The sequence below is a fragment of the Falco naumanni genome, chromosome 7 (genome assembly GCF_017639655.2).
Source record: "Falco naumanni isolate bFalNau1 chromosome 7, bFalNau1.pat, whole genome shotgun sequence".
NCBI lineage: Eukaryota > Metazoa > Chordata > Aves > Falconiformes > Falconidae > Falco > Falco naumanni.
Genome location: NC_054060.1, coordinates 40,534,560 through 40,559,030, shown reverse-complemented (window position 1 = coordinate 40,559,030; position 24,471 = coordinate 40,534,560). Strand labels below are relative to the sequence as shown.

At 41.4% G+C, this 24,471-nt stretch overlaps 1 long non-coding RNA gene across 2 annotated transcripts in view; it reads left to right on the top strand.

Moving 5' to 3' along the window:
* Window positions 1–24,471, top strand: part of LOC121091994 — a 161,912-nt gene that overhangs the window by 16,424 nt on the left and 121,017 nt on the right. For both annotated transcript variants that reach the window (XR_005829130.1, XR_005829129.1), the window contains exon 2: window positions 7,753–7,843. This is a non-coding gene — a long non-coding RNA (uncharacterized LOC121091994). The remainder of the gene's footprint in view (window positions 1–7,752; window positions 7,844–24,471) is intronic.

The window sequence follows — 24,471 nt, the reverse complement described above, 5'->3', positions numbered from 1 at the left end:
AGAGGAACAGTAGTGGTGTAACTTGCTGCTTTGCCTTTTCCCTTCCAAATATCCAGCATGGTCTAAAAGCCCTACTAAAGCAGATTACCTCAGGTGCTTGTGGAACAGAGTACAAGTGCGTTCCAGAAAGGTAGCTACTTTTTTTCATTCAGATAGAATTTTTCAGCTTATAACATGGAGTTAATTGCTTCTTTTTTTTCTCTCCTTTTTTCTTGTAATGGTCCTTTGCATAGAATTAGTCATCCTTGAGGGCAGCTGCTCCATCTATACAGCAATTGCCAGATGATTACCTCTTTAATGCTTTCACTGAGTACTTTGCTGGTTAACCTCCTTAACTGGAGAGCTGCTTATTGATATTTATGTCTTGTCAGCATAAAGGTTCATTAAGCATTGGTAAATGACATGTTTTCATATCTGCTGACAGCAGAAATGCAATATGATCAATTGCAAATTGACTTCAGTGCAGCAATAGAGTGCATTTAACACACATCAGTGGATCATTCGTACAAGCAGAGCTGGAATTTTTATGGCTGTTTATGTCTCTCTAACATCCAAGTATAAATTCTCTGAAGTTGAGCAATTCTTAGTAAAACAAAATGCAAAACTCAGTCCAACAAGCGATCATGTATCCCAGGTCAGCTCTCAGCACAGGCAGCTTTTGGATGGCAGGATGCTGAGGGTGGTGAGACAGCCCAGATTGCCTCATCTCTGCCAAGAGGCAGAGAGGGGTTGGGGCATCTCTTGCAGGTGTTTTCTCCCCTGCCTCAGGCTACACCAGGGTCAGCTCTCCAGGGCTTTCCCTTGCTTGCTAGCTCACCATCACCTCCCTTTCTCTGCCTGGTCCTTCTCCAACAGGAGGGTAACACTGAGTCTTGCCTACAGCCCAGGCTGGTCTGGAGATGGCTTTGTGTATGTGTGAGTCCCAGAAGCCAAGCTGACAGCCACCTCTGTGGTCAGGTCCTGCTGGGGGTCAATGATAGGGGTAAAGAGCTTCCAGTCCCTCAGACGTGCATGTTCTTTACTGCTGTGCTGCTTGCTCTTCTGGTAAAGAAGAAGAGATAACATTAAGCTGGGTCTGAAGTGCTGCTTTTTGCTATTTTCTTAGTGCATCAGCAGTTTCCTGAGGAAGTCCACTTCAAGGCCAAACTGACAGCCTGGGGAATGAGGATGCTGAGGGTGGAGACCGGGGCTCTGAAACCTGTCCTGCTGCATGTGGCGATAGAGCATCCACTGCAACAGCAGTGCCGGGCACTGGGGTTCATCTGCAGTGTGGAGGCTTGGTGTGGTGATCATCCTTATCAGTGCTCTAATCTCCCTCTCTAGGATGAGGTCCATCCTCATGCCAAAGGCAGCAAAACCCTGACCATGTCCCCTCAGGATGCCCCCCTGCCCAAAGCTGTACATGTGTGTAAGGGTTTTGCTGGGTGTCCCTCAGTGGAGTACAGATTCCCCATCCTGTTTCCTTCTGGCCAAAATTTCTAGGAGCTGTTACTATCTATGTATTTCTAAGACTGCTCTCCCCTTTTGACCACTGCTTGGCCTGGATTAGGTCATCTTCACAGACACCTCTGAATCTCTGCGTCCCTTTCTTCAGAAATATGTTTCAGTATATGGGGTAAAATTTTCAGCTCTACAGAGCCAAGCAAATTATATGACACAGAATTGCCATCAGAGCTAGGAAAAGCATATCTTTATCTTAAAAAAATAATAAAAGGGAAAAAAAAAACTTTTTGAGGAAAGGTCTTCATTAAAGAACATCAGGTTTCAGTTTAACAAAACACTGTAAAATGAAAGCAAGCCATGAATGCGGGTGATAGCCCTGGGAACATCCAGTGCCTATTTACGATGCTGGGACATATCTCCTGTACAGTCAGATTGTTGTTTTTCTTTACTGCTCCGTCACACATTGTTGCATGTCTGAGATTCCTCACCAGTAACTGAGAAAAAGCTATTTACTTACATTAAGTCCATTATTTTATGTACTGGGGGAAAAAAAATATATGGCTTGTGTTGAAGTCTCTTTGGGAAGAAAGTAAGACCTTTACATTGGTTTAATGGGGGTAGTTTTGATAACTTAAACCCCATACATAAGTTGAAACATCTTGACATTCATCTGAAACATGATAGCTCTTAGTTTATGCTTTTCTTCAGTTTAGAATATTTGCACTATGTTCTTGGCTTTATATGCTCTGGGTTTGTTGGGTTTTTTTTGTCTAATGAAAACGAAATTAAGTTGTCTCTTCTGTATAGAAAAACTATAGGCTTCCAATCTAATCTGTTTGCTTAGTGACCTTCCTGAATAAAACTTTCAGTACTTTATTCTTCCTGGTTATAATTATTCTCACTGAATATCCAGGATCGTATTTGCTCATGCAGCTGAAGTACTGGTTGTGTCTGCTCTCTGTGGATTGAACTATGTGAAATAGCATTGTTTCAGCACCATGGATAGCAGAATGCTAAATTAATATTATGGCTGCCTAACAAAATGACTTTGATGTAAGGTTCCAATATACTTATTTTGTTACAGCCCATAATACTAGTTTAGCATTCTGTTATTCACAGTGCTGAGACGTATTGATGGACTTATTAAGAGTACAGCTGTGGAGTTCATGCTGAGGTAGAGTCAGACAGATGAAGGCAAATTTCAATCCGAGTTGTAAGGTGGAGCAAATGGCAGAGCCAGTGATTTCAGTCTTGGTTATCAACATGTTCCCAACTCCATCATTTTTAGCACAGTGCAAGGTCAGATCCCGCCTCAGGAAAACCTGCAGTACTTTGCCTAGGCTGCAAACCGTGTGTCTGAACAAGACATATTTTTTAAAAGAGGATAAAAAAAGGTACCTGTTGGTCACAAAATTGGATTTTTTGTTTAAGGAAAATTTTCCTGAAAGGTCAGGAAAATGGCTAACTGGATGATGATGCCTACTAACAACAAAATGCAAGAAAACAAGATCCCAGAGCTCTTTAACCTGATCTCTTTAAAATCTGTCAGAGACCTGACAGGGCCAGACTTTCTCAGAGGCACTGCAGACTCCACTTCTGCTATCTCTGGCTGTCTAAATAGCAGAACCATTGCCAGGCTGTAAGATAAGGAGGTGCCTTTCATCTGGACTTCTTCTAGAGCCCAGCCAGAACTATGGTGCTTTGCAGACAAGGAAACTGCCTCTGAGATCCTCTGCAGAAACCATCATGGTCCAGCTAAGGGGTGGACCATAAGAAATTTGTCACTCCCTGGCTTGGTGTATGTGTTTGGAGGCTGCTGACCATCCCAAAGCTGTAGCCAGGCTGGCGGCAGAGATGCTGGCCCAGCCAGGGCACAAGAGGATGCAAGGCAGGAGCCACAGGAAGCAGTGGTCCCATTCCACATGGTGCCTCTGGTTTTAACAGTTTCAAAGTTACATATAGCTGCAAGGATGAGAAATAAAATTGACCGGAAATACCAAAAGGACCAGTATTTCATTAAGGGGGATAGATTTATTGACTGTCTAGACTGAAGTTAGTTTTGTATTCACACTTTAAAAATTTTAATTAAGTTTAGGGTTTACGCTTATACTGTCTAGCCATTCCCTGGTTAGTTTTATGAAAACATTAACCTTGACACTTTGACAACTTTTTACCTTTCATTTAGTCTCTCATTTAAAATTGTTTTCATTGTCTGTGGTTTAGCGATTCCCTTGGTCCACTTACACAACCCAAGGCCTTTGAAGAGTGACAGCTCAGCATGCCTGGTGGCAGTTCCCAGCACAGTGTTTAATTCTCAGTTCAAGCCAAGAAGTGGAGCTCTACCTCTGTGGTACTGCACCAGCAGGATGCTAGTTTTTGCAGGCAGGGGTGTGAAATTTGCCTCCAAGCTTGCACAACGCACTTGTGAGAACAACATGCTGGTGCCTTCACAGCTTGCAGGGCCCAGGGCTCAGCAGAAGATGTGGGGCCCTCCCTCCCCACGGTGCCTAGGGCAAGCTGCTCCTGTGGTCCCTCGTGTCATCATGTCCTGCACCTCCCAGTGCAGTCTGCCTCTCTGGAAGATGCTTCAGCTCCTGCACAGGAGGCCTTAAGCAGTTCCTGTTAACTTTCACCTTGTGCTGGGACAAAGCTGTGCAGTATGCGAAGATGCTCTAACAGTTCCATGCGTTGATCTGGGAAGTCCAAGTTCAGCATTGCTATATCAGAGAAATACCCAAAATCACCTAAGAACTTAACACAAGACATGCTTAAATCATTTCTGCTCCAGCTTTCTAAGGCTATTTAGGCAGAAACGTATGCAAGCTATGTAGGTTTATAGTGATGTGGATGGGTGCTGTGAAAGTGACGCTGAATCTTTCCATGGCTCATGCCACTTAAATACTTCTTGAAAGTCCGAGCCTTTAAGTTTTACTGAGGTATTTCTTCTCAAGTGTTTTTCACTGCAAAGCTGTCATGGTTATTGACTCATTTGAGTTCACAGGGTGCTGAGGCAGGGCATCTAGGTGGCAATGGCAAAACTTTGATAGACAAGCAGGGAGAGAGAGGAGTTGTAAATATGTTTCCAGAGGGACAGGGTACTCACCAACTCTGCAACCATCTGAAGAAAGGAATAACCCTCACCCCTGCATCCTTTCACAACCTGCCTTAAGACTGCATTATGTTGAGGAATTGCCATTCTAATCCCACTGACTGAATGTAAGAAGCTGGTCTTCCAGTGTTGCTGGAAAAGGGGAAAATGAAGAGTCTTGATGTGGTGTGAAAAAACCAGAGAAAAAGCAGTAAAGCGGCATCACTCAGACCAGACTCCTGTGGGAGGCTGGAAATGTTGCTGGGAGGGGTTGCCCGAGGACAGAAATGGCTGCACAGAAGCTAGGAATGTAAACAGTGTGGTTGTGGCAACCTTTCTGGAAAAAGCTGCCTGCTTTTAGTCCTCCTGCTTCTCTTTCAACTATTCTCCAGCACGCTGATGACTGAATAAATCAAGTGCACCCTCTGGTTCCAGTTTTGGGAGCTCAAGATGAAAGCACAGAGTCACTTCCTTTTACCGAAGGTAACTTTCTAACTCAAGTGTGAATCAGAAGCTAGGAAGAATGATGACATTTTACAAAGTTAGGGCTACCTAAAAATGTGAAAGATTCATGTAAGGCTGAGGGGAAAAGAAGGTTGGGACTGCATTTTTAATATTGTTTGGGAATCCAGGTCACCAAGAAAGGCGATGCACATCCTTGTGAGCATGAGGGAGTGCTGGGGAGAGTGCATGACCCTGTGTCACTGTCTCCCTCCTGGAGATGGTGACATGTTTATAGCAGGAACACAGTTCCAGTTCCCAGGGTGGGGAGAGGCAATGGGGACCTGAGGAACCAACCAAACACCACTTTTAGAAATCTTCACTCCTGAATAGCAAATACGTTTCTCTTTTTGCATAAAGTAAGCACTTGAGGATTAACTAAGAAATAACAAATGTGAGATTTTGGTACTGGAATTAGGATTTAGAGGAATCTGGTGAAGCAAGTAGCGTATAGGGCTTGAGATAAAATAGGCATGCCAGTGAAATTCATAATAAGGGAAACACCCTTGGGAATCCCCAAATGGAAACCCTCATTGATTTCTTCTGACACTGAGAAAGAAAAAGCCAGGTCAACAGATTGATAAACACTGTGTGAGGGGACAAAAGTAAATTACCATCAGGTGATAGTCTGAAATCCAAAGGATTCAGGAGAAAGAGATGTGTCTAAGCTTGTTTGTTTGTAGCTGTTACAGCTGAACTTTACAAGCATGATGTTATTCCGTAAGGACACAACTGTATCAATAATTCCAACAATACATTTTAAAAGAAAGGGGGGAAAACAAGGCAGAAGAACAGATTACACTGAGGTATCAATAAATTATTTGCTCTGCCATGCAAAAGGAGAAACTTGCCTATAAGCATCTTGATGAATTCCACAGCATCCTGAGGTAATGCCCTGTATCAGAAATGCAAATATTTTCTTTAAATTAATATCCTTTTTTTAATTATTCCAAAGATTAGTGGTACTGATTTACCACTAACAATTTATTATTTATTAACAGTTTATTAATATTATAGAAATCTAATCTGTTTTCTCATATCAGATCCTTTTCTCACTTCACCTGTACTAGATTGCAGGATTTGGCCTGGTAAAGCATCTTTTCAACACATTTGACCCTCACTGCTGAGAATATTGATTTTGTTTTAAAGGACCTGGCTTGGCATTTAAGTCTCTGGTATCTGATTCACATCTCTGACACAAACTTTATGTATGATCTTGAATAGAGAGCTTAATTTTTTATGCCTCATTTGCCTCTGTAAAAGATGACTTTTGGGAAGAGAGTTCCCGAACTTCATCCTCTTAATAACTGCAATCCTTCTTCTAGTTCCCAGGGTGGATGTGTTTGTGCTATGTTTGCATCCAGTATCTTTATGTCAATATCTCTATTAAATTAAATAGTTCTTTTCCTCTCTGGGTACTTAGTTCATGGATACCTTACAGATTGCAATTTTCTCCTTTCAGTCTGTGTTTTGCTGTGCAAAGACAAGTTTTTTAGCTTTCTGTCATGCAAAAATGCTCCCTTGATCACCGCCATAAGCCCCTCCATGCCTTTCTTTCCGTGTGAGTTCTTGTGTGCAGTATCCAGATGGGATATCTCCAGTGTTTTGTATACAAAGTCCCAGCAAGAAATTTTGCAGAAATGCTTGTTCTCTCAAAAATACAGGAATCTTTCTGAGCCTTTTCATTCATAAAAATGCACTGGACAAAGAGACATGCACTTGTGGTATCCCAAAACCATTTCTGTCACTCTGCCCTCCACCCCCCAACACACAAGGAAGGCCTGGCTGAAAAGTCGGCATTTCCTGGGGGAAAGCCTGTCTGAGTAAAGTATAAAATCAAACAATATGGCAATGAAAAAGGAAAAAAAAAGGGGGGGGGGGAGGGGGGGAGCAGCTATGTTTTAATAAGAGTGTTAAGCAAGAAAATGCTTGAGACCACTTTGTGGGTTGGGCATGGGGCACCACAACTGTTACTCTCCTCTGGATCTCCAGCCCTTCTGTCCCTGTCTACCCATATATTGCCCTCTCATAGCTACTGGCTGAATGAAGAGCACCTGATAGAGGCAAAACTAGCCTGGGGTCGTGCAGCTGGCAGGAGCAGCCCTTCATGGCATCCCAGCAGTAGTCACAAGGGTACGCACATGAAAGGAGGCTGCTGCTGCTGCTGCCAAAGAGGAGCCATGATGAAGGTTCAGCTGGTGCAAAGTGCTGCCCTTCTACAGGGCTCTAGGTAGGTGTATTGAGTTACCTCAGTAGTGTGACCATGCTGTGTTGTCAGGAGGAAACCACAGGTGATGCATTTAAATGTAATTAATGGAACAGCATGTAGTAGTTGTGGTCTGGAACAAACAGGATTTTCTCAAGTTCCTGAGAGACAGGTATGGCTCACCGTGCTCTTGTGGTGTGGAGCTGGGGTAAAGGGGAAGTGCTAGGGACAGGACTTGTCAAATGGGGTGTGTGGATATGGCTGGTATTTCTGGGATTTAACTGATGATGTCCTTCATTTACAAAATGTAACAGCTGTTAATAAGTGTGAACCGTCTTCCCTTGTGCAAAATTGTTCCATTAGATAATACTTTGTAGTGACTGCTACTTTTTATTTATTTTTTCTAAAATCTTTTTTGCACTTACAGTCCTTGATCTGACCTGTTTTAGACTTTAAGTCATAAGTATTGTGTTTCCAGATTGAAGTCTTTTGTTGTGTTGCTCCTCATTTCTAGTGCCAAGATCACAGTCAAAAAGGAGTCACCAATGAAGATTTCTCTGTGCAGCTAAGCAAACAGCTCATGAAGAAAACTCTAAATGAAACAGGTCAGTTATATATATCTGTAGTTTTCTTCTCCAGACTTGGGAGGTATTTTTTTATGAAATAATACAAAGATTTTTTTTTTCCTTTTTTTAAGATTTACTTATGGAAAATGCTGTCTAGAAACGTGGGTGGGTATTTTTTTCATTTGCTTCCTCCTCACCCCCACCCGACCCTAGTGACATTGACTAGAAATGAGGTGGATCCAAACACTCTTAAGGTCGAAAAAAATATAATGTGAATGAGATGAGGCTCTGGGGTATCTTGTCTTTGGTTTCCTCCTAACTTAAGAGGTACCCATAGCTTTCTTTTTGGGGGGATGATTTAAAGTATAGTTCCAAACTGGCTGCTAAAAGTTATCTGTTTTTAAAAGTGCCTCTGTGCATCTAATTTCTGTTAGAGCAATTCTCTTTTGATCTCTGTGTGTTTATTTAAGTAGGATGTCTCTCAGCATGGCTTTAGTACTTTGCAGTATCATGTGCTAATTGTTTGCAAATGCCTGCAAATAGCTCCTTTTTTTTTTTTTTTTTTCCAGAGAAGTTTGTTGGGTTGCCATTTTGCAGCCTAGAAAAGAAAGCTCAGGTGCACTCTGACTTTTTCTGATTTGTGACTTGTTTCAGACTCAGTGGTGTCTTTCCTCGATCTATATTATCATCTGACAAAAGCAATATTGAGAAAATGCTCAAATTCCTGCATTTTTTTAATATAAAGCATCAGTATCTTTTGTGTGTATGTGTGTTTGTCTGGTATGTCCCTTATTGGGGTCTGATCTAAAAAGTTCTCCTAGGTGTGGATCAGGTCTAGTGATGTGTTAGAACAAATCACGTTCTGAGCCATCAGAGTTAATGGAATTAACCTGGGAAAGGTTTTATCCTGCTTTAAAGTCTCTGGATTAAAAACGTTTGCCTCTTGGGGAGGACATCTGAGTTTTTTTAGTAATGCTTTATTACTGTTAGTCTCACTACTAATCAGATTGTTCTTCAGTACTTAAATACATCTTTGTGCTAACATTAAATAAGCAAAACCCACCTGGAACCACAGCATAATATTTTGCTTTCTGGAGCCTACTCTAGATGATGTTCCTGGGTATCTGCACTCCCAAGTATCTAATACCAGCATACTGTTTCACAGGGTGAACCTCTCTGACCACAATTAGAACAAAACGGTACTCTGTGCTTGAATAAGAACACTACTCTCCTGTGGCAGTAGCTTATATAAATTATGTTGCTGGGTTCTCTTTTCATGGCATCAGCTGTTTCTCCTTCTTCTAACAGAATAAAGGTCAGAAAATGCTGATTCTAACTGCAACTGTGAATACAAACATTTCAGCTTCCTATTTTGAAGAAACCTCTCTTCACAAAGTCAAAATCGAGGCCAAAATCACTCAGCAAAGAGCAGTTATCTAAAGTCTTGGCCCATTGTTCTTCTCTTTTCCAGGCCAAGCAATTCTTTGTTACTGAATTATTTACTGAGGAGGGGAACCATCTTTAATCATCAGAGAAGCATTAGAATCCAACAAGACTTTGAATACATATTTAAAATGTTTACTAGTTTTTGTGAGCATATTCATTTAAAGCCTTTAGAGACTGAGCTTTTCATTACAGCCTCAAATGAGGTTTACCCTCACTGTTTTTTAACTTTCCAGACTGTAAAGTGTCTTGGCTTTTTGTTCTGCCCTGAGTGTGTGGCCTTTTGTTTTTTGCTTGAGGAATCAGAAGTGAGATGTTTTCTGTGTTGCAAGATTCCATTATGTGGACATGGTGTATGTGATATTATGGGTTCTAATTTCTCTGTGTTGGGTGGAGAGGGGAGAAATTCCATTGAAACAATGCCTTTTCTGCTGAAGACTATGATGTGGTGGTTGCAGTGTTTTTTTGGAATATTACCCTATTGTGCTTGAGAAGCATTTAATAGCACTACGCTGGATGTCTTGCTCATTAAATCTCTCTGGTAGCTCTGATTGCATCAGGAGTGGGATAACTAAACTGCACTAATGCTTCCTTGTAGCTATTAGCATTTAAAAAACTTAGCCTTTAAACAGTTCCTCCACCTTTCCTCAAGATTTTCAGTCTCATCTTTTGGATTACTTCTCAGAATGAAACACAATGAAATATTTATTAGGCTTTCTGGGAAAACTCTGGAGGCAGGATTTATTAATAGTGAAAATTCATTATTGATGCTGCTGTTCTCAACTGATAAGCAGTTTTATGCCTGCATATATTTTAATTTAACTTTTTTAAAAGATGGCATAGATTGCAGCTTCTCACCATCAAAAAACTTTCCCTGGCTCCTGAGCTGGTAGGAGACTGAATCCTCTGTGTTCAGGCTTAAAAGCTGAACCTCCTGACCTGTGTCTATAAACTCAGCTCTGCTTGTATAAACTAGGGCAAAACAATTTCTTGTTCATGTCTGATTTTCATGTGTTTTTCCCAAGGCTACTTTCAATTGTCCAAAACTGACTTATCTCTTGATGGTGAGCATCTTTGTACCAATGCTTCACAAAAGTATTTGTATCCCCTTTGCCCTGACATGGACTTCCCTTTGTCCTGGTACAGCAGTCCATGATCCAGCACTTTCATGAGCCTGTGATATAACTGAGATTGGGGTCATTATGATGGGATGGCGGAAATGGATGGGTTTTGTTATTCCTGGGATGGTGGGCTGAGCTGCACTTGTGCAGGAAAACATCTAGCTCCCTTTCAGATCTTTTCTGAACTGCTAACCTTAATTTCATGTTCTTAACATGCACCTGAAACGTGTGGCTAAAGGGATGGTTTTAGAGAAAATGATGTAAACCCAACCCTTGCTGATGGTCAGAAACTAAGTGGCACCTTAAAGACTCTCTCTGGACTGTAGGGCTCAGGGTCTACAGTTGATGTAGTAGGGATTGAGGCATTCATGTATAACATTCTCTGTGTAAATGAATAACATAGTCATCAAACATATTGATGTTAAATCCTTTAAAATCAGTGATCCTCTGTATATGATAGTATTTCAATACAAATTGCTGTGTTGTATTTAAATACATTAAATATATCCCATATAAAACTCAATGTTCTGACTCTGAAGCATTTTAAATCCGTGTTCCTGTAACACCTGACTCCCAGTGCTCCATCAGCAGCGTGATCTGAGCAGGCTGCCCCCTCCTATACTCTGCAAAGGGATGAGGGAGTGAGCACAGACCTGATCCTCCTGAAATCTACCTGTCCATCCTGGGAAGAGAAAAAAGCAGCACAATGTATAATAATATTGCAGGAGCATAAGCCAAACCCTGGTCTTTCCTTCTGCTTTTTTTTCCCCCCAAGTAACATCAGTTTTCTTGTTGTTCCTAAATTACCTAGAAAATAAACTTCACTCTAGGGGCAGCCACAGAACCCCTTTAAAAAGCATAGACTGTAAAACATATCCTGCCTGGGTTTCATTAAAGATACACTTTGACAGCCTCCCTGCCCCTCGCCCTCCTTAAACAGAACCTTTTCTGTTCTGGGTGGGCTGGAAGCATGTACTTGCTAACTACAGCTGTTAAAAACCAACTCATTGTGCAGCTATTGGAGTTCTGGTACATACAGTCACCTCACCTCACTACCTTATAGGGGGGAAATTTACTTGTTGAAATGAAATGTTCTTTTCTGTCCCAAAATGGCTAATGGGTTATGGGCAAAACCACAGTTTATTTCTTTGAGAAAGAGCTTATTACAGTAGCTGAACTTTCAATAAGGAGAGTGATGTGAGGTTTGCCTTCTGTACAGGATGCTTGTGTTCCAAATCCTTGTTCTGTCTTGATGTTTGCTACCTGGCTAACTTAAAATCTTTGCTTTCATTTCTTTAAATATGTCTGAAAGCCATAGGGTTGGCTGGAACCCAGAGGTCTTCATGCAACCTCCTCTGCTTTGGTGAGGGGATAGGACATCTTTTAGTAATTACCTCTGGGACTGCAAAAGACCAAAGTCTTTCTCTCTTATTAATGTCCATATCTGTTTTGGCCTCTTCTGTCACTTCATATTTGATTAGAATTTTAGAGAAAATACGACTTTGCTGCTATAGTTATCATCTGACTACATCAGAATAGTTTCTGAACCTTGTCATCAAATTTTTCTGACCCTTATTGGGGAACAGTTCTTTTCAAGCTGCTGCAGTAAGTATCCCCTTCCCTGGGCAAATAAATATCTCTCTAAATGTTTTTTATGCTGACTGTGCCCCAAAACTACAGAGTTAAGCTTAAGTCATAGTGACAAGAAATTCCCTGCTTTTGCTATGCTCCTCACAGCACTGCCAGGCCTGGCTGTTTGCAAGTCTAATTGGTGATCCGAGCCCATCAAAGTCCACCCACCCATGCTGGGAGGCTTTAGCAGCCAGGGTGTCCAAGGAACCAGTGTCTTGGAGCTGCTATTGTTGCTTGATGAGTTGACCGAGACAAGCTAATACCATATAAATGAGATAAAGTCTTAGATTATTGCAGGCTGAAAGTAAAACTGAACTGGGCTGCTTGTGGCTGAAAATTAAGTGTATCTTTCTATCTTCAATTTTATTTTATTTTTTAAGTCTGTATACTGTTTTCCTTCCACCCATTAGCCTACTCTATAAATGATATCAAGAGCCCTTATGTTTTCCATCAGGTTACCAGTTGTGAATTAAGTATTTTTAGACCTGAAACTTTCCTGGTGTCTTTCACATCTCCTTTGCTGGTTATTATAAAACCTGTAAGCAGAGGTAACAAAATTGCTTTGAGGAAAATAAGTGTCAATCACTTCAACCAAAATAATCCAATGCATTCACTTTATTCCATTTTCTTGAGGAAAAAATAAAAGAAAATATCTTCGACTGATTCCTTCATTGTCCGTGTGTGGTTTGCCTGTGCTAGAAGGTGGGTGGATGAGCAAAAGTATCTTTATTTTCTGTTTCCAGACATTTGATTGCAGTATGGAGTGTAAGTAATTGAGGAAAAAGTGATATTCTGCTGCATTAATCTGTGTTAATCTTCTTTGTCCTGTGTAGGGCACTGAACCTCAAGGAAAGAAGGAAATACTTTCATGCATCTCACCAAGTCATGGTGGAATCTTAAGGAACTTTTTACTAACTAAATATAGGGTTTTTTTGTCATTTGGCAACCATCAAACAGCCTGTTCTTGCAAGGGTGAAACCTCTAGCAAGACAGCCAAGCAGTGAGCACGGAATCTTATTTGTGCCAGGAATTAAATTTGCAGGTCAAAGTCAGGTCTTGCACACTAGGCTTGGATGAAAGTCAGTCTTTCAGAGACTAAGTTGCCAATGCCTGCAACAGGGCATAGGGCTTGTGCTAAGTGAATTGTTGGAGGCCCAACTCATAAGCCAAAGAACACTTGCCAGCAGGAGGCTTAAGCCTTTGTTACTAGCAGTGTGAAGCATAAAATTCCTCTAGGCCTGCAAGCTGCCTTCCCCAAAGCACAGATCGGGTGGTTTGTGGTTTTGTTTGTTTCTGTGTGTGTGTGGTCTAGTTCATGATTTAAGGAGCAAAAGATGAGTTTCCTGAAAGAATTGTTAAGCTGTGGATCATTCTTTTTGAGGTAGATACTGGAAGCTCCTTAAGTCTGTAATAAGTATGGAAGGTGATGGGTACGTAGTGCCTCCAGAGGGGCACAGTATTGCATCTTCTGGCTCTGCTGTACTAAGTACATTTCTTGCTAAAAGTAGCAGGAAGGCCACCAGGAGCAGGAATGCTTTTCTGCTTACCAAACCTGGGGTCCTGCTGCTGAAGAAAATTGCCATTCCTCTTGCAAAAGTGTCTTTGCCTTAGTTAGCTACTGAAAATTTTTCTTCCCACTGCTGGGAACTTGTTCCAGGACCTGTCTCTTTGGGTGGCTGACTTATCATGGTGGAAGACTTCTTATTTCTAGCCTCAATATATTAATGGCCAGTTTGTAACCCTTTGACTAAATCAGGTAGATGACACAAAACCATAGGTAGAAAGATGTTTTTATATTAGAACATAACAATTCTATACAATGAATAATTGCCTATCATAAATAAGTAACCAATTTCAATTCAGTCTGAATGACAATCTATCTTGGGATATCATATAAAACTTTTACAAAAGATTGCCTGAATGCAGTCCCTCTTCAAAGAGTATCTTTCCTGGTTTCTAATGCTGCTGGTTCAGTATTACTGCTTATGCTTACTACCCCATTTCACAACGTCCTTCACTTGAGTTTGGTGCCTTGCCTACAGCAAGGGAATTGCTGAGGGGCTCATTTACTTTTTTATGACTTGGCAGAACAACTAGAGGAATACGAAGCCCAAGCAAAAAAGATAATGTTACAGTTTGGTCACCTAAGGAACCTACAGTATTACAAACTTTAATATAAATAGATCTTTAAAATTGAAGAAGGGATTTTTGAAAGACGGGTCAGATGTTTCAAAGAAAACTGGCTCCAGGTGAAGAATAAGGAATGTGTTCATTTGGAACACGTTGAGGCTTGAAACACACTGGTCTCCCTACATGTGAGTCATCCTATGGATATGATAATGCCCAGAGATATTGAAACATACATAGAAGGGACATCAGATGGCATGAGAAGCAGCATCAAACAATAGAGGCAGAGTGAAAGAATAATGAACACTAAGATTAATATTTCAGCAGTCTATTTAAAACGATGTTATTAAAGTGCTTGAGGCGTTAAATTTTTTGGGTTCACTAGCGTGGGAAATCAGTTTCTTTTAAACATTGTGCAGTCTTGGAGAACTTGCAGAAGTTTTCAACCAAGCTAATGCATTATGCATCTGAATTGGACAGAAGAAAAGTATAAATCCTACGTATAATAAAAATTGATGGAGGAGTAGAAATGCTTGGAGTTTAAATATAAAATATGAAGAACATCCAAGAAGATTAAATTGTGTGAAGAAAGAACAGTGAAGACAAAGAAAACCTTACAAATAAGAACTGGGATTCTCATCACAATATTACTTAAGAATATTTAAGATGCACTTCTCCCACTGGTTAAAGTTAATCTGCAAGGTAAAAGCTAAATCATCAACTTGCAGGAAACAGTCAGTGGTTTGGCAATTCTAGTCCATGTTGTTGATAAACAGTGAGGTATATATCGTGGCCTCTCAAGTGAAGTGTGAATGCTAATACCCTCTGCACAGGATTGCCTGCTGTGGAAGGGAATAGGCTTCTGGAGGTATGAGCTACAGTCTGCCCACATCCTAGTAGAAACTGCTTTCCATCTTCCCTGTTCCCAATGTGAAAGGACATGGGAATGGCAGTTATTACAATGCATGTTGACCTCTGACCTGACTTCTTAAAAAGCTTATTTATACAAGTGCTGGAGCAGAGTGTGATGTATTCATTAAATGGGGAAAACAAAACTGTGTTAGAAAAAGCCTCTTGCTGTTGGTACAAACTGGTTCTCACTGATAAACAGAAAGGACTTTATTCATCCATCTTTTTTAAGATTTGGTATCAGGGAACAGTATGATTTCTTAAAGCTCCTTTAAATGTTGTCTGAGTGTGTGTAGTACTTTATGGTTTATTGTGTAACTCCAGAACAGAAAAACCTTGGCCTCTACTGTCTTCATTCCTTTCCTTTTTCCCCTCCCTCCTTATTTCCCATTGTTCTTGTGTCAGCTGGGATAGAGTTAATTTTCTTCTCAGTAGCTGGTACGGTGTTGTGTTTTGGATTTAGTATGAGAATAATCTTGATGAAACACTGATGTTTCAGTTCTTGTGAGCAGGTGCACAAGAAGCCAGGAGGGAGCAAAGCCAGGACAGTGTACCCAAACTAGCCAAAGGGATATTCCATACCATAGAACATCATGCTCAGTATATAAAGCTGGGGGAAGAAGAAGGAAGGTGTGTGTGTGTGTGTTTGGAGTTACGGAGTTTGTCTTCCCAAGTAGCTGTTATGTGATTGGAGCCCTGCTTCCCTGCAGATGGCTGAACACCTGCCTACTGATGGGAAGTAGCGAATTAATTCCTTGTTTTACTTTGCTTGTGTGCACAGCTTTTGCTTTACCCTTTAAACTGTCTTCATCTCAACCAACAAGTTTTCTCACTTGTACTCTTCAGATTCTCCTTCACATCCCACCAGGGGTGAACAAGTAGCTGTGTGGTGCTTAGTTGCTGGCTTGGGTTAAATTGTGACACCCACCCTGCCAAGAAAAGGAATGAAACAACTTTCTCTCTTCCAGTTAAGTAAAACAGCCTCCTCAAAGACACAGACAAAAAGCAACCCAATAAACACATAAAACCTGTATTTAGTGTTTCATAGGTTTTAGAAGAAACTTTTGCCTTACAGAAGTGTGTTAACTTTAACCTGTTTGCAGTGTTCACAGCAGAGGTTTAAGTTTGATTGCTAGGTATCAGAGCTGGAAATAAATGGGGGGGGAAAAAACCCCCATGTTGTAGTATTTGAAGACCATGAACGTGTCTGTTGAGGGCTCTTTCAGTGTAGCAGAGCATGTGTGCTGTAAGGCTTTAGATAACTATGTTTTAATGCCTTCACACTGTCAATAATAGTGAATTCTGTGCAAGTCATGACCTTGAAGTCACTGAATGTTTTCCTTTCAACCTCCTTGTTGTCCTCTCTGTAGCATGAAAGGGGATGTGGAGGGGAGAGAAGTGAAAGACTAAAAATGTTAGCTAGGAACTAAAGCCGGGTGGCTCTGTAAGCACGGAGTTCAGCAAGGAATGGTTAAACAGCCTCTGCTTTTCTCTAGTAGTTCAGCGCTGGTACCTGGAGCCCTGCTTCAGCACAAATCTGCATGGGAGCACTGTGGTGACAGCATGTGGTGCCCCTGATAGATCTCCCCTACAAAGACAGCTGCTGCCTTTATTTTGCAAGTTCCCACACCGATGAGAGATGGTTCAGGCAGCCAAAAACCAAGTTTTCTTGGGTTGGCACTGAATCGGAGTGGTTGTTGCCTGGGCTCTGTGTGTATGGGCAAGCTTTCTCAAGGAGAGCTGGAAACTAAGTCATAGTCTTAGTTGTGATGTTCTGTGATGAGGTGTCTTCAGGTTTTCCAATTGCTATGTCTGCTGGCCAGATGGCCCATTTGAAGCCACCTTGTCCAAGTGATACCTCCTTACTGTCAGCACTTGCCTTCTTTCTGAACTTCTTAAATATAGCCCTAGAGTCATAACCTATCTTTAATTTCTGAACACATTATAGTTATTATTCACCTTGCAGTTAATCCTCTGACGCAGGATTTTCTCAGGGTGTGAATCTTTTTTGAGTCCCCCTTATGGAATTGTTCAAAGCTTTTTTGCTGATCTTTTTTTCTTTATCAGTGAACTTTGTTTCATAAACTTGTCAAGGTCTGATTGTGGAACAAAACGTTAGCCATCATAACTGCTGTGCTACTAACGTCTTTGTAGCCTAATTGAAATCAAGCTCCAACCAGAGCCTGTTTGGGTTGAACACTCCTGTGTAATCTCATAGCAAAACAATGGATTCATTAATGAGTGACTGGAGCGTCACTGAACAGGACTTGTTTTGGTGCCACAATGGATCAGGTTGTTTTGTGTTTGATCAGCCCACATAAAGCCAATGTGGGGTTTACAGTCATGATGGGTTGGTATGTGGGTGGGACTGCTCTCCCCCCTGGGCCCCAGGACCAGGTTGGACCATGAGGGAGCTCCTTCACCTTCCACATACTTGAGTCTCCTCTCAGAAGGAACTGCAGTGACCACATCATCTCTCCTCTTGGCTTATGGGTAAGACGTAGCAAAGGTATGCATCTGGAAACCAGGCCAGTAGGATAAACTTGTTTCATGCTGAAGCTATGGCTTAAGTCTGGTAATCCGTTTATCTGTGTGCTTAATGTCTTTTGTTAGAATAGAGCATGAAGATCCATTAGTATTTGGATTACACCAGTGCCAAATTATGGAATACTCAAAGGTATTTGAGGGCTGCAATATTCATAAATCTCCCTTTCTTGCCTTTAGCCTTCTTTTTTGCCTAACTTTTTGCTCTTTGGTGCAATGATCCAAAGACTTGGGACAGTGTGTCTGTCTGGAACTGAGCAGCATGTGGCTTTTGGCAGTTCCTCTCATACATTGTCACCTGCATAAACTGCAGCCTGGATTATGACAGCAGGGAAACTGCAGGTGTGACAGGTTAGGTGTAATCTTGACATTTGTACAAGAATTGTCATGGTTTAACAGCAGCCACGGGAAGTACCACGCAGCTGCTTGCTTCCACCAACACTGCCTGGTGTGATGGGGAAGAGAACTGAAAAAAGGCAAAACTCATGCGTTGAGATAAGAATAGTTTAATAATTGAAATATAATAATAAAAATTGTAATGGAAAGGAGTCTGTCCCAGCCAGTGCTCAAGCAGCAGCTGGTAGCTCCTGGCCAACTCTCCCCAGTTGATATACTGAGCATGATGTTCTGTGGTATGGAATATCCCTCTAGCTAGTTCGGGCCAGCTTTCCTGGCTCTGCTCCCTCCCAGTTTCTTGTGCACCTGCTCACTGGCAAAGCACGGGAAACTGAAAAGTGCTTGACTTATTATAAACATTACTTAGCAACAACTAAAAGGTCAGTGTGTTAATTGCCATTATTCTCATACTAAATCCAAAACATAGCACTGTACCAGCTACTGAGAAGAAAATCTAACTCTTCCAGCTGAAGCTGGGACAGAAATCTACACTGTAATTTAAATTGAGGCAGGAATCCCCCAGCCTTTATACAACCTCTTTTCCCACCTGAAGAGCTCCAGGTCTAAAAATGGCAAGATGGAGACTGTCAGTGTGGAGTTACATAGTGACTCTATTGTTAAAAATATACCCAGGGTGGGTTGTGGGCACTTCTGAAGATGCCTGATGTGTACAGTCTTAAATGCCTGTTTACCCCTTGTGCAGGCTGGGATTTCTCCTGTGGTAGATCATTACATTAAATATCCAGGGACCTGGGTAAAAGCTTAGAGGGGAAAGGGGCAGAACAGTGAAAATGCCCAAGTAGGTTTGCTAGATGGAAAGTTATTACCTGTACATATATAGGTTGTAAAGTTTTACATAGCCAGAAATAGATGGTCCATCTTCAATTGCTTATAGATACATGCTTTCTGTCCATGTACGAGTGCCCATGGGGGATCTGGGTTCCTGATCCTACTCTTTGTAATTTACTATGCAACACTGAATACTTTCTGCACTATCTATATTCACTTTGTTGTTTCTGGGCAGGAAATCATCCAGGATGCTATTTTCCCTTGTCTATTAACTTTTTTTGCCTCAAAGTGTTGATAATTTAAAAACGGAGGTTTGAGGGGACTTGTGATTAAGTGGTCTTTTCAGAGGTTGCAGGACTAGACTGTTCCAAGTCCTAAACAAAATCTATAGCAGGGAACAAACACATACCACTTACGCTTATGGTAGGGATAAATCTAAAACAAGTACACTGAAATTAAATAATGTAAAAGTAATAAAGAGGTCTTCATTCTCAAAATTCTCCAAATATATCTGATGTTTATAGTGCGGTGTTGTATTTTGACAAATAAGAAAAAGCTTATGGAATATTTGGTTTGTGAAAGACCACTTCAAAGGTACTAGGCAACAGTAACTTTATGTATCAATAAATACTTAGGTTTTTAAGAGACCTTGAGAGCTGTTGTAGGCTATGAAAACATTAGTTGCTGTCCAGAAGAACAATATTGGATTCTGTAAAACGTGCAACATAAAACCCTCAGAGTAATAAACAACATAATAAAAACTGTTGGTGTTGTAATTGTTTAAAAGATGCCCTCGAACCTGAAGCTGAGACCATGTAGTTCAAATAATGACTGAAGATGTAAGAAACGTGTGCTCGTGTGCTGGGTTCTCTCCTTGCCTGTGGGTTTTCCATGTGATCTGTCTCTGTGTACCTCAGCTCCCTGAACACTGGCTTGGATGTCCAGCTGAACTGCTGCTTCCTGAGGTGACCATCTGACAAACAAGTGTGTGCATGCTTTTTACTCCACTCTTGCAAGAGGTTAAAAGCATCAGCTTCAACTGGAAAGATCAGGCTTTACAAATTTTTTATTTTGCACGTGTGACAACTGATGACAGGTGCATGCAGCTCCACTGGCAAATGGGACCTGGTCAAGTAATGGTAACCTGTCTGGGTCCCAAAATGGGGACAATATTCCTTTCCCACTTTGTATTGCAGAGCACCCGTGGTCTGCAATGGGAGCCATATTATGCCCGAGACAAGTGTGTTTGAGTGGTTCTGGATAAAGGTTTATTTTCCTATTGAAGTAGTACTTAGTCATGTGAAATATTTTCTAACTTGAATTCAGCTTGCTATTAGTCACCACTCTGCGCAGTTCACTGGCTTCATGCCTGTGGCTACATCGCCCTGGCCAGAGGCAAAACAGGCCGCTGCGGCAGCTGGGGAAGCTCTCCATCAGCTCTTGTCTTTGCAGGGTTGCCGTTCCCATTGAAAGTCCTCTGCTTGCTCTCTGCTGGTGGTACCATACATGAGATGAAGCCACAGTTGTTAGGAGGTTATTGAAAGGAACTGTGTCGGAAGGGAGACCCAGGATTAAATTATCTGTGTAGGTGCAGGAGCCACTGGGAAAAAATGTTGCCTCGGACAGAGATGTAACTGGGTTTGGGCAGAGGAAAGACCTTGCAATAACTCATATAACGTGTTGTCTTACCTTGTCATGGCCTAGTCACTGACTGGTAAAGAGGTATTAAACCATTTACTGTATTCTTTCCCCAGCCACGGATGATAGCTAGAAAACTTTAAATCCCGTTTGCCTCAACATTTTCCCCAAATAGTTATTGCCATTAAAATTTCCATGGCAATTGTAATTAAAATTGTAATTAAAAATACCATAGTTCACATATATATTGTATAATTTAATTTCTAGTCAATGACAAGCAGCTAAGCAGATTCCGGGTGTGCAAGAACAAGGTGGACAAAAGCAAGTTTTTAACCTCTTATTTAGGATGCTGTGGATATAAGTTAAGGATCTTCTCAATTTTTTGTGTGTTCCTGACTCATTGTCATTTAAAGCTGCCTGATAGAAATGCAAATGTTGGCCCCTGTTAAACATAAACTGGACTTGCGGTCAAGATAAATAGTAATTCAATGATTTCTGCTGATAACCTCTGCTGAGACAGACATGACAACAGTAAGAAGGCTTCTACCAGTTGTTCAAGCATCCTGTGAGCTTTTGTTCCCCCTCAGGTTGGCAGATTTTAATATTGTCCCTTGTCCTCTGCATCAGGGTTTAGGCAAAACTACTGACCTCAGCAGCAATGGTTTTCTTAGTTTCTTGTCATAGCAGGATGCGAGAGTAAAGTAGGAGGTTGCTCCAGGCTGGCTTGGGAGGAGGAAGCTTTTCAAGAACCCTTACATGAGACACCTTTCAGCTCCTTACTCTGATGTGTGAATTGTGTCAGTGAGCTTCACTACAAAGGCTGAGTGTTAATTTTTTCCTCTGTTTGGAAAGACATGCTGTACGCTATCTTACTTTGCAGTCTGTGTGTCCGTAGGAAGGGTAGGAAAGCAACCAGTACAAGGTCCGAGAGCTGTGTTCAAACATAATGATTCGGGCTACAAGCAAACGCAAAGTTCCCATTGCCGGGTCCCCCCAGGGGAGGGGAGCCTGTGTGGGAGAGGGCCCCAGGGATGTAGCGGAGAAAGGGGCAAGGGAGGAGAAGCGGAGGGGCTTGCAAGCTGGAAGTGTGTGTTTTAGGTATGTTGTTTCATTGTGCTTGAGAAGCACTTCTACCTGGCTAAAAGGAGTGAGCTGTAGAGTGAGGAGCTGTGAATACATGAAGTTTAGACTAGCTGAGCTCATGTGTGCTTAAGGTAAGCTGTTGTTATAATGTACACAGCAATGGCCTTTATCAGGATGAAAAAGTAACAACCTAAAAGCAAATGGAGGTGGGATGCTTTCTGCAGAAATCCTGTGTTGTGGAGGCCCTTCAGGAGTTTCCTTCATGCAGGAGGGCTGTGCTGCTCACGGTGCTGCCGTCCTCTCGCTGTGAGCCGCAGCAGAGACTGCTTACAACCCAGGAATGGTCTGTGGGGCCAAAGAGGCTCCCGTCACCAGACTGGTGGCAATTTGCACTGGGTATTGCCATCCTGCAGGACTTGGCAATTTAAACCTGTGAGTTCAGTGTTACTGTATGAGGGGCAAAATGTAACTGCTGGACCTAGTAAAATTAACTATCTAGATAAAAGGGCTGTGAAATTAATATTATAGTTTGGGGAGTGAGTATTGTAGGTTATTCTCTTTATCCATGCTGCTGGCAGTACTTTTTTTTTTTTTTTTTTTTTAAATATTGGTTGGCAAGCATATTACTTGTCTTTTGAAAGTGGGGTTTCTGGATAGGGACTTCAGCCAGTGTTTTAGAAGCAACTTAGCCTGTGATTCACCTCCAGACAAGTCCCAGTGGAAGGATCGATGTGCCCGAATAAGAGGGATGTAAACAGAGACACATGTATGAATTTATAGGGCATCCTCCTGCAAGTAATTTTTTGTTGATGTTGAAGAGATTAAAGAGAAACAATCCTACTTTTATTTTTTTAAATGAAGAAAATGTAACCAGAAGAGAACTGTGGTGTGTTTTGCTGGACATTTCCCTTTCCCTTGAACACTGAAACCAAGAACCCCCCCGGCCATGTACAGGGAAACTATGCGTTTGCTGCCCTCTGGGAAACCTAGATTTGTGGGCTGAGAAGTAGCTCTCTCCTGTTGCTAGCAGTCTCATTAGCATTAGCTGGTTACAAATTTCAGCAGTGAGTTAGTGTGACAGTGGGTCAGCCTGCAGGAAGCAGGTCAGGGATGCTCAGTGCTCTGTCTGCAGGACCTTGTTTCAGAGAGAAGTGCACAGAGAGCTAGAGGGTTGAGAAGGCTGGCTGGGAACAGCTCTTTCACTGGTCCGTACTCTCCATCTGGTCTGGTGGTGTGAAGTGTGTGCTTTGGGTGAAATTGGTATTGGGAGAGGCAGGAGTGAGGTAGTGCATTGTTCTGCTCATCTGCATTCATCCACCTGTTAGTGAAATAACAGTGCAGATATAAGAATGCAGCAGGTAGCTATGCAGTCTCCTTCACGTCTGTTCAGAGATTATAGATATTTTTTTTTTTGAAAGTGTCTTTGTCAGGTTCAGCTACTGATGTGGATGTAAACACAGGCGGTAGTTTGGAGTCCTGACTGTTGTCTTTAAATGGCACCAACTTTCTGCAACATTTGCTACACAAACAATAGGGGAAGTACATCCATACATTCAAATATCAGCCTTTAGTCCAGAGCACCCCTGCATCTCTCTTGCCTTCTTCCAAAATACTCATGAGGTATAGAGAACGGGAGAAAGAGAAAACATCAGTCTTGACTTGATACACTTTTCTGAATTTCTACTATTGTCTAAGGCATTACCCAGCAATGGATCATTGCTTCCTTGGGGCTCTTTCACTCCAGTGAATTCATAATATGAGGTTTGATGTGATGGAAAGGTCCATGCAGTTGGCACTGAGCCAGGGCATTTCCTCATGAAAGGTTTCATGATACCGTCTGGGGACACCACTTATTTTCTTTAGGTACATTTTTGGGCAGCATGCAATGTAAACAGGTATAGCTTTGGATGCTTAAAGTTAAAACAAACTGATCACAAAGCTACTTTCACTTGTTCTGCTCAGTAGCCTAAGGCATTATTTATTTTTCCATAATACAAGCTCTGGGCAAAAACTATCTATGATTGTGACTCAAAATCTGGAGACCAAACAATTACTTCAGTAAAGATTTCAGTCTGGTATTTGACACATCACAAATTGCCCAGCATATATAATCCTATTAACTGGAGAGATGAGATCCTTTTATGCTTTGAATCAACAAACACTGCACACTAAATGCTGCATATGTCAGACAGCTAACTAAATAGGCACTGAGAATAGAATCTGATGGTTGGATTCTTGACTCACTGAGGTAAATACAGATAATACCACATGTTCTGAAAATGCCAGAGTGAAATCTTGCTGCAGCTTTTTCCAGAGTGTCTCTAAATTTTATTTGGGTTTTATTGTTGTTGTTGGTTTTTCTTGCATAATTCTGGGCTTGCTTGCCTAGAGAGTTCTCATTAATTTTTTTTTCATGTCACAGTATTAGCAACCTTATCCCATTTGCTAAATTAAAGCAAAAATATCTACCTGTCCTGTGTTTTCCACCTCTTAAGTGAAATGAGACCCTACTGCAGGACAATCTGGCAGGCTACAGAAAATAATACTCCTTTCAAAATTATAATAAGCAAATACCATCAATTTACAGTAATGTCAAGTGTACAGCACCTGGGGAATAACAACTGAGAGTGTCCTATGCAGTCTTTCTTCAATGCCTCTGTGCACATTTGTGTGATGGTCTTCAATTCATTGTGTGCTCACATAGTACTTTTTTTCAAAACTTGGTAAAAAAAAAAAAAAAAGATAAAGATTTTCGTGCATAATCTCCTAAGGATTTCAAAGTGGGTTTTATGGTGGTTTTTTTTTTTTTGTTTGTTTTTTTGTTTTTTTTTTTTTAAAACTAACTGAATATTTTCCATTTTGGCTAAGGAAATAACTGATACCAATGCGAAGTTGTCTGTACTTGGACAAGCTCTAGAAGGAGATGGCACGTGTCTCCTTCAGTTGTTGATTCCAGTCTTCTCTATCTTCTATAACAATTCAGAG